Raw genomic sequence first — 11590 nt, forward strand, 5'->3', positions numbered from 1 at the left:
TTGCAACCTTTTGACATGTACGGAACTGTAGCTACTAGGTCTTTCATCCAAATTTTGTTTTCAGACCGGGAGTTAAAGAGCTGCAGCCATTGTAACAGCAGATTGTCTTATTGCCAAAAGTATTAACTGAAATAATGTTATCCACCAATGGAAAACGATAATGATTAATTCAGGATAAGGGTATCATTTTTTGAGTATCACCAGGTACAATATAATCGGGCATCTAATAATCTATGACATCTTAAAATATTCTATGAATGTTTCCTTATTATTTATATTATTTTTACGATTGTGCGATTCTTTGTACGATTAAATATTAAAGTAGTCGTTGATGAATAGTCTCGGACTATGCATTACAAAATCGATTCGTGGTGATATCACAACAAAGACATAAAAACTTATAAATATGATTTAATAACAATTAATGATCGTCTATTTTATATGCGACTACAAGTACACTGTACCTAGAATTTCTATTTTAGGAGATAGACTTTGACAACGGGGAAATTCCCCCTCCTATTTTTACTGCGAATCTGAAAGGGTCTAATAAAATAATGTGATCTAAATTTAAATTACAACATTTGCAGGGGTAAAAAATCGCGAACTCTTATTGTCTGCATTCTAGCTAGTACTATAGCAATAAAATCAAAAGTAAAATAAATTTATAAAAATGAAGTATATTTCATTTCTATTGTTAAGATGAGTCAATTTAAAGCAAAAGTCTACAGCCCCATCTAAAAATATACTAGCTATTAGCTATAACAATTTAGAACCCCCCCTCTCTCTCTCTCTCTCTCTCTCTCTCTCTCTCTCTCTCTCTCTCTCTCTGAGATCAGTGCCTCCTAAACAATAAAAAAATCAAATGTTTTTATTCACGTGCTTCAATGAAACTTTCATTTGATTTTCATTGATAATTTTATTTGGAAAAATCAATTAGTTTTTCTTAACCTTCGTTTTTTTTTCATTGACTAATTTACTCATTAATCTCATGTGACAATCCAGGGGTATGTGGGTCGTTCAAAAGTACACTAAAAATAAGTTTTGTTAAGATTCGGACGATTAAAGAATAGTGAACACGTGATCGAGAATGTCAATTCATTAATTGCATTTCTTTCTGGCTATTCTTATAATTCATTTTTGTTAAGAAAAAAGCTGAATTGTCATTTACGCCCTTGTATTACATTTTAGGATTTTTCCACTTGTCGAATAGGCCTGAAAAGTTGCAATTGTTTCAATTGATCTAGGAAATATACCAGACGCCAAACGGAAAACAGAGCGTTAATTGAAACTCTGATAATTATAATGCTATTTACTAAATGTACATTGTTAAGTTGTTGTTGTAAATGTATTGATAAGCCAGAACCAATATCATTATGACAAATAATCATATCTTTCACAAAAGGATAACATGCATTTAATAATTCATTCAGGAAAAGTAAGCTTCTCTTCATTATCACGCTAGTAGACATTATCCTTAATTAGAAAAGTTAATTTAGCTCTCGATTTTTCTCTCTCCGTTGTTCCTAACATGTATATTCTCGCATAATAAACGTTCAGAAAAAGAAAGTTCTAAGCTGATGTTAGCTGGATTTAATGAATTCTGTAGTTAAGTGGTTGGTGGCTATTTGCCACTTCATTGAAGATGCGATACTCGAAACATGTGAAGCTCATATTTCATTGTGATTAAGAAACAACTAACACCAGAGTATTGAGGAGTAAAAAGACAAAATAAAAGAGAGTTCATTTAGAAATGAAAAAGATGACTTCATATTTGTTTTCAAATCCACGACAGCGATTTGTTTATTGTTTACTAATTGTGATTATACATGTACAATTGACGAATTAGTTGTAAGATATATATTGGATGCATTGTTGTCAAAAACTTCAAGTGAGAAATTTTCATACAAAAAGCTATTTAATGCAACAACCTGCATGTGAAAAATATCTTGGGTCTAACCAAAGCTTGTGCAATACTCAAATAGTTTCATCAAACTTCAAGGAAAATGTCAGCCATTCATATAAGAGAGCATTATAGCGAGCGCATCTCGCCGGCGCGAAGCGAGCTCTACCGGCAAGGCATGTGTGAATAGAAAATTCGGACTAGGCCTAGTTGCACATTCATTCAACGGATTTTTTTGGCGTCAGTAAATCGGACCAGTAATGCCTTGTTTTAATCGTACCAGTAATTCCCTGTAAATATGGTGTCCCATTTCACACTCTCACGAGAACAAGATAAAAGACTATATACATCATGCATAGTAAATAAAACCATTACATAAGACTAACAGAGTTGTCGTTCCTTTGAGTGACGTCACAATGGATTTCTTGCACATTGATCCCACAGAATTTTTCGGCGTCAGTAAATTTCGACCCACAATGCAATTAATCAATGTCGGACGATCTCACTAGACTTGATTCCTTCGCGCGAGAATCAAAGTAAAACTTTTGAGAAACAGATAAATTGTGTAATTTCAAGAATATCATGCTTTTTAAGTAAACAAAACAGTATATTTCACTTAGTTTTTCTTCAGAGTTTTTTCAAAGAGACAGACGACACTTGACCGACTTCACAATATGGGGAAATTACTCTAAATAGTTATTGTGTAAATCTGCTGAAAAATAAATACCAAAAACTTCTCAAAAACTCGCAAAGCTAACGAATGGGGACATCTCTTTTTTTTAAATAGGAAACAGTTGTAACTTGCTCTCATTTGGATGAATGCTCACATGCATTTATTTTATTCACTGTATATTTACAGTAACTTCCAGGAACATTTTTTAAAAGGGGGCGCGGCAGCATCATTCAAAAAATATTTACAAGCAAAATGAAAAAGAAATTCTCAAAATCAGGGAAATTCTAATCCGGGTGAGGAATGGTGAGTGCGTAGTATGCATTTAGCTCTTTAACTGCTCAATGGTATCTTTATTTTCATTTTATTACATCCTCCGGGGGAGGGGGAGGGGGGGGGGGGTTCAGAACCGTTTTTCTCATATGATCAGCAAATTTTTTTATACGTCGTAAATTATATTTTTTTTTAAGCGGGGGGGGGGGGACTCTATGATAAGTCAATTTTTAATATGTAAGTTTAAGAAAAATGTCTGCTGCAAGAAAAGAGGAAATAAACTGCAATAAACATTATGTTAAAATCTTTATTATTCAACAACATTGTATCTGAGATAAATTATATTTAGATGAATTTAATAGAAAAAAAAGGCATGTATATATATATATTTTTGCATTCAAATTCATTTACGTTACGTTGATACTTTTATTTTTTATCATAATTCATTATTTGATCACATGCTGCGCTCGCCCCAACGGTCGCACCGTAAAACATATTAGGATACTGCCAAATTTTTTTTATCAATCTGTAGGTTTAGCTCCTTCTTTTTTGGCGCGCACTGGTTCTCGGCGCTGCGCTATCACACAACGACAACAATCTATTAATGTCTTTGTTGGATTCATATAACGGCAGTCGCATGCAGTGGTGTGATGATAAAAGTTCAAAAGAACATTGAAATGTAAGTTCGTTTTTTTATATGACTATCCTAATGATATCAACGGTCTTGCTTTTGGTATGTCCATGTTCATTCTTTATATTTTAATTTTTATCTCTCTTTCTTTTTAAATTGTTTGTATTTTCTAACAATGTCTTTACTTATGTAATTTCTATGTCTGAACTTTCGGCGCGTCAGGTATTTTCTATTTTCTTAAGAATAATAATGATTTTTTTCATTTACTCCTTACAAGTTACAATGTCCATCAGTCTGTTCTAACTTACACACCAGTACATTATCAGTAACTTTAAGCTGATGTGTGCTTTTTTATGAAATAATAGTTAAGTTTGGTAAATACACACAATACTTCAATTACACAATTGGGACACAAATCAAAATGAAAGAGCCACGACAGTCTCTGTATTATGCATTTGATGAGGAGGAATTCCTGAAGGAAGTACTTAGATGATATTATCTGCTTGAATTGTGCACTTAAGTGTTTGAGAGCAAAAGAATTTTTTGTATTTAAGTACAGTTGACAAGAGTTTTCATATCTAAGCAGAATCATATCTAAGAATCTGAAAATGTTCTCTTGAATAACGGACGGTAAATTTTGCGTTCAAAGGCAAAATATGTTCGGTATTCACGAAATAGTAGGTAATACATCAAATTATGTTCCAATTTGTATCGATTTTTTTTTTATAATACTTACATATTTAATTTAAACAATATTTTATTATGTAAAAATATTACATAAAAAGGATTGGACGGCAGTCAATCTGTATATTTGTGCCCTCTCCGTAAAAAGTCAATTTGACAAACAGTGAATGTATTGTACATCTTAAATATTAAGAAATGCATCAGGAATATAAAGATGAAAAAAAAAACATTTTGATAATTAAGTCTAGATTAAGATATTATAACAAATCACTTTAGTATATATAAAACAAGTTCTGCTATAATAAGAATGTAAAAAGCAACAATGTTTATTATGGGCAATCTTAAATGTGAAATGCCAAAATCAATATTTGATTAAATCAGAAATTACATTGCAAAAAGTTCTGTATTAAAATCAAATTCATGTTAGATCAATGGAAATGCTAAAGTATACACCACAATAGCTTTATTTGATTATTTTTACAAATTTTTGCTTGTATTAAAACGTTAAACACTTTGGTTGAATTATTTTTACTGCTTTCAGCGGTCGTCAGAATGTGGTTAAGACAATATTTTGTCTTCACTTTTGTCTTTCATCAAGCTTTGCCTATGGTGAGTATACATGCTATTTACAATGTATGAATGTTTTATATGTTGTTTTTAATAATTTTAGGGCAAGGGGTATCAGTAATCCATCTTTTTTTGGGGGGGGGGGGGCGGGGGGGAGTTGCATTCATATGGTTGAAAATTTAATAAGATGTATGCCCGTCTTTTTTGGTTTAATGTGTTTCGTTATGCTGTCCAAGATTTGAATAAATATGACAATCGAAAAGTATTTATTGCATTAAAATTTACTATACATCAATAGTCTATCATTTTTTTCTGACAAATTTTAGCCAAATGCCTAACGTTTAAATGTTTTCAAAAGACAATTACGACTGTCAGTATAGTTTTATTGAAACATGTCCAGTCTGGTTTCTTTCCAAATTCAACTTCTTTGACTATCACATGACCACGCCATTTAAATAAAAATAAATATTGTGTATTTTCTTTAATTCTCCTGTTGAATCGGACGTATTTTCCTTTTATTGAATAGAAAAAAAAACTATTTAATAATATTTACCGCTGTGCAATTATAAACGTTATATGTTAGTCTTTGAACATCTAAAGGGAGAAATTGAGTTTGTACAAATTTTTGATTAAACTTGTAGGTCTAAGCAGATAGATAGTTTTTAATCCTGTTAAAATTCGACAAAGCTCGAGCCTTATTTTCAAATATAACGGGAAAATTAGAGTGCATTAACAAAAAAAAACCCATTAACAAACGAAACAAATAAAGATTTGAAGAAATGTTTACTGATGTAGACGTATCACATATGTTAAAAAGCAAGGCACCAGCTTTGTTTACAAAAAAGAAAGAATTGGGACCTATGTATTGCTTCTCATCTAATTAATGGCGATCAAATTATATCATATATAATTACAAATATCTTTATTCCATAAGAGATGATGGTGCAAACAAAAACGCATGCAGCATTGAAAATGACGTTAAATTTTGTAAGTCAGCCATCGATCTTTAAATCAGCTTTTTTTTCTTAAAAGGCTACATTTGCTACAAACAATTGTAAACTAATATTAAAGTATGTTATAATCGATTTTCGGTTACAACTTAATTCTGGGCCAAAGTATGCAAAAAAATTGATGAAAGGAAAATATTTTCTTTTGGTTAAACCCTTATTTATGACTAAGGCATTACACATGTAAGAACAGTTGATAATTTAGTACAAAGCTAGATGTTGGAGGATATAAAATCTCAATCTCTTAATTTAGCGCTCAATAAAGAAACATTTGAGTAATATCCACGTCTATTCCGTTACAACTTTGGTTCAAACAAAGCTGTAGATGGGATAAAGCCAGATCAAAACTACAGTGATGAACAATGCTCATTTTCAAAGACAGAAAAAAGTGACACCTGGTGGGTGAATCTAAACAGTGTTTACAACATCAATGATATCCGGATATATTACGCTAATGGTATGTTCATGTATATATCGTTGAAAAAAGTCACTTTAAACACATTTGAAACATTATACATAATGTCATGCAACAGGTCTTTTTCATCGTGGTTAAACAAGGGATATTGGCTGGGTGAATTCTTTGTACATGTTTTATTCATATTTATATATTAATAAATGTATGCCATTTTCTGCAATGTTCATTGTTTTTTTCAACAATCTCCTTTGTGATATTTATCAACGTCTCCGATTTGAACACGAGTCACGAGTATAAAACTTTACCCTCTTTTCTTTTTTTTATTTCTGAACTTTTCCATTAATACTTTTTTTAACAGTCTATACATAATAAGGCATAATTCACCCTCCTTGAAAATGTTAAATTAATTAAATTTAACAGTAACATTTCCATGTAGGCTCACCTATATTTCTGATTAATTTTTTTTATCCATAGACGTATTATTCGATTATATTAATTTTAGTAGGGACTTCTAATGATACAATATTTACAAATTTAACATTATATATACAACCTTGCTTAAGAAGTGCATATCTAAGCATAGCTTAAACCTGTAAATTAGATGCACGTATACTTTATTTGACTTTGCTCTGCAATTTCATTGGAAAAGATTGCCCACCACCCAGATTGTAAAGAGAAGACTGCTTTAACGTGTCCCCAGAACTGTCGGTAAGACTACTGTGACATTGTGAATGGAACGTGTCTTGGGTGTGCTGATGTTTACAAAGTATACAATGTAAAGCCAGTAAGTATTGCTCTAAGGTTGTTACAATCCTAGTAGATGTACATGTATGCACTCGGTAAAGAAAGAAAAAAAATATACATGTACCATCATAACGTTGGTATATTTTGATGTACAAGGGATAGTGATATTCATCCGTTTTGTATTTTAACATAGCTATCGTATTTCTGTAAATTTATATTTGCACGAAAACCGTTTCTATAAAAGATATATTCGTTTTGTAGCTTGCTGTATATTTATTATACAAACAAAAACAGCACAATAAAACCTTGGCTTTAGTAATCCTGCTTTAAGGATTAGAAATTGATGTCAAAAGTAAAAAAAAAAAAGATAAATTACGTCGATTAAATGTCGTATTCTTTTTTTTAAACATATAAGGAAATAGGTTAGATATTAGATAGGTTGGTATTGTTGTACCTTATTGTGATTTATTATCAGCTGAAGCTTAACATCTATCTGATGTCTTCAACTCATGCTCCCAAATGAAAAATCTTCTGCACATCTTCGGTGCATTGTTTGTTATCTCTTTTGCAATCAACATTGGATTAATGGTTCGGTAAGATGCATTTGCACATGATTTCTTTGTTTTTTCTCTTGATATAATTAAACACATGACAACACTGCGATTTTTTTATTTATGCATTTTGAAATGTCTATCATTATAGATTCCTCAGATTCTGGATGAACAAACGGCACATTAAACCTAAGAAAACAGAAATATTACCTGACAACAACTTCATATTTACAAATGCTGAATATGAAGTGGTGGAATACAATGCAGGCTACCAAGAATTAGAAGACATTTTTCAAAGCTCATTATAATACTTTGCAAACTATTATAAGCAAATAAATACATTTTCTAATTAACTGATATGTAATTATCGGTGCATTTGATGTAATTAAATGTCAATGGCTAATTTCCCAAAGAAGTAGTATCGCATTTCAGTTCTTTGCCATGTTATTACATACATATATACACAAGACGTTCGTTACATAATCTGCAAAATGTTTAATGCATTGTAAATTTGTAAAAAAAACAAAAAAACACGACTCGTAACAAAAAGAGGACGTGTATTTCCATTGTACGTGATACATTTACTTCCTAATTTAGTACATTTTAAATTCTTTATACATGTAAGCCCAAAATTTCCAACTTTTACATGTATATATACGTATCAGTATTTCAATTTCCTGGTATAACATGAGGAAATAAAATGATTTAATTTTGTTTTCTCAGTTATGTTCTTGAAATAAAGACTATTCATCTTATCATAGCCGTATCTGTATTTCACGTTAGGATCTTGTGCAATAAAAAAAGTTGATTTCTTATTGCTTTTTATTCAATAACACATAATTCTAAGCCACTTTTATGATGCTATTATTTAAATTTGGTGCTTTTATTCTAATAACCAAATGTAAACAACTTTGTAAATGACAGTTATTATTAGACTAGTAATAATGCAGTTTGTTTCGCAGGTCAAAGTGAAAGTAACGATATCTTTTCCTGAGTAACTTTATATGATGAATCTGATTTTCGGCATTATTTTCAATATAGAAGGATACATATTCTGTACAATCAAATGTAGTGATATTAGGGTGCCGATTTTTTCACATTGCCACTTTCATGTGTAGAAAACAGTAAAACATTAAAAATTTGATTGCATGTTATTTTTTCTCAACATTTATAGTTTTAGATTGTTATAATTCAAATTTAATCAGGGTGGTGGTGTGGAAGGGGGGGGGGGGTACACTTTGCTACAACGTTGTAATAGATTAACCTTATATTTTTAACTTTTTTTGTTTGTGGTGTTGTGTAAATTATACAATGGTTGGTTCATGACCCCTGATTTAACCTCACGAAACGAAGTCGAGTGAGGTTACTAGGGGTCGTGAATCCAAAATCATGGTATCCTTAACACAACATCATACAAAAAAAGAAGTTGAAATATATGGTATATCTATTACACATTATCTTTTACACAACATCACAAAGCAGTTAAACTATGTATGAAATATCTGTTTCAACCTGTGCTTTATCTATTAAATGGTTCTTTTGATGCCTTCGTATTTTAAATTGACATCGTTAAACATGTGTCTTAACGCATAATAAAAAATATCCCATTGAGGGCCCCAATGTCGGCGTTACCAACCTTTCATCATTTTCAGAAAATGAGCAAAAGTTTGTCACGTGTTTGATTAGCTGTAGTTTATTTATTATTTTCAAAGTGACAGAGTGATACTTGAAAACCTCTATACAGATTTTTTAATGGACATTGTGCCCTAAATCATCTTCGAATTCAACAATGCATTGTAACCAGATTGCGGTCAAAGTGTAGATTATGTTGAACAGAATACAATGTAGACTTTTAATCTTGATTTCTTGCATATTTATTTCATATGAACCTGTGATTAATTTTAATAATGAACCCAGTCACATTTGAAACCCCACTGACGACGGTTGTTGAAAATTAATTCGCGCAACCAAATAAAAGAACGACATTTGCTGTCGACGGATCCCCATATGTGCGAATTATGCCTTGTGAAGTTTATCCGAATTTGCGATTTTTACCGCTGCGAAGGCAACCGTGTCTCGATATAGAAACAGAAAGGGATGTAATTAAACATGCCACTCCTTTATCATTTTTCTAGAACAAAATGTGTTGGGCTAGTGGCTTTCTATATGGAGTATTGAATGATCGCTAAAATATTCCCATTCATATTATTTCCTATAGTGGTACCCTGTTTTTTGCATTAAAATGTGTTGACATAAAATGTTGTTATATTTTTTTCTATTCTCACAATGTGCATTTATTCCATACGGGATACTTACATTAGCCCATATTGGATAACTGCAATGCATTGAGGTTTTAATGTTTTATCCACAATTACCTTTCACATATGGGCAATGGGGGCAATGTAAATTAAGTCGCCATACACGCACATAACACCAAAATGAAATAAAGAAAATGTGGATGATGTTTCAATTGGGAACAGGTGCGGATTTAGACGTGGAGGGGTTTGGACCCCCCCCCCCCCCCCCGCGCGCCCTGCAAAACTCATCAATTCGATTTATTTGAATTCATTTGGATAAAGAGATGCAACAGCGATGCACGTGCGCTACCGGTGATGAAGGGAATTAATGCTTGATAGTAGAACTGCCCTACCTTAGCTACCTCCTGTCTATTCTCTTCTCTTTTAAAGGCTTAATTATCATGTATTTCAAACAGAATTAAATTTGACACAACGAATCTCTCTCTCTCTCTCTCTCTCTCTCTCTCTCTCTCTCTCATTTCGACCATGGAATGGTGATACACTACCCCAAAAACATTTGCATTTGGATTGTTATTGTTGAGATTGTAAATCTTCGATGGTTTTCTTTCCATAGTTAAAACCGCACTCAATCTTATTTTTTTAGTTTAAACAGATTTTTCCTTGCGAGGCGATTTTTACGGAACAGGGGCGAATACTCTACGGATTAAAATGCATCGGGGAGAACATCACTTATATTATTGTTTATACTGTTTGGGGTTAATTCATCTAAGTTATATTAAACATGATATAAGAGAAATAAGATAAGAGATATATAAGACATTTACTTGAAGGTAAGAGCAAGTACGCATTATCTTTATTTAGAAACAGTTTGATGTTGCTAGGATACATGTTTCAGATCGATAATTTGATTGGTTAATTTAAATATTGAATGTCGAATTTCGAATCTTGAATTTTGAATCTCGTATATTGAATCTCGAAATTCTCCTTATAACATGTCCCCCAGAATAGATTTATATCAAATGAGTATATTTTTATTGCATATAAATATATTTCTTTATATTTGATGGTTTATTTTGTCTTTAACACGTCTACTTCTTATAATTTGGTATCTCGTCCTGTTAATGAAATATGATTACAATTTAATCAAAGATAAGTTTCGGATAAATACTTGTAACGGATAAATTTCTGTAAAGGATACATATCTATAACATATATGCTTCTTTAAGGTCAAAGTTGTATGTTCACCTGATAGATCATCATTAATATGATGAATTTTATATTATAGTTTGGGTACAACTCTCAAAACGATACTGCATTTGTAACTATCTCTTTTGGTTTTACTTCACACTCCCCTGGTGTATTATTCCTGACTGTACAAATGTAAAAATGTAAAATTAAACTGACTGAGATTTATTTGTTTAGTTTCTTGTTTTGTTTTGTTTGTTTGTTTTTTGGGGTTTTATTTGAGGGGAGGGGGTGTTTTTTTTTTATTTTGTTTACATTCCTCGCTCAGATTGTTGTCTGGTATACAATTCAAAAACACTTCATAATAACATTAAAAACATATAAAGAGTACATCTGTAAAATAATCTAAAATATGACATTAATTATTGTTTCGTATTACTATTATTCATTGTTTAATACATATGCATTTTGATATATTTTCAAAAAACAAATCAAGCTGAAACAGTGTCAATTATTTCTTTTCTGTGCATTTTTTTTCTACTTGATCATATCATAATTAGCTGCATTTTCATTCTTTGTTCCTGTTTGTGTCTAAGAGATTATCAATCAATTTCAACGTTTCAACAAACAATCATGCTCATACATTAGTATACATGTATGGTGTATTACATTTAGTGATTTTTAAAAAGATGTAATATCATGGAA

General features: G+C 31.3%; 1 long non-coding RNA gene across 2 annotated transcripts; it reads left to right on the top strand.

The window, feature by feature from the left end:
- The first annotated feature begins 3377 nt into the window (after positions 1 to 3377).
- On the top strand, positions 3378 to 7936 carry LOC117687940 (uncharacterized). Of its 2 annotated transcripts, XR_010708811.1 has the most exons (6): positions 3378 to 3522; positions 4700 to 4767; positions 5986 to 6189; positions 6797 to 6931; positions 7367 to 7484; positions 7594 to 7936. It is a non-coding gene; the product is annotated as an uncharacterized lncRNA (long non-coding RNA). The 2 variants fall into 2 exon arrangements; XR_010708814.1 differs by lacking the exon at positions 5986 to 6189.
- The last annotated feature ends 3654 nt before the right edge of the window (positions 7937 to 11590 follow it).

Source organism: Magallana gigas, chromosome 1, assembly GCF_963853765.1.
Source record: "Magallana gigas chromosome 1, xbMagGiga1.1, whole genome shotgun sequence".
Classification (NCBI taxonomy): Eukaryota; Metazoa; Mollusca; class Bivalvia; order Ostreida; family Ostreidae; genus Magallana; species Magallana gigas.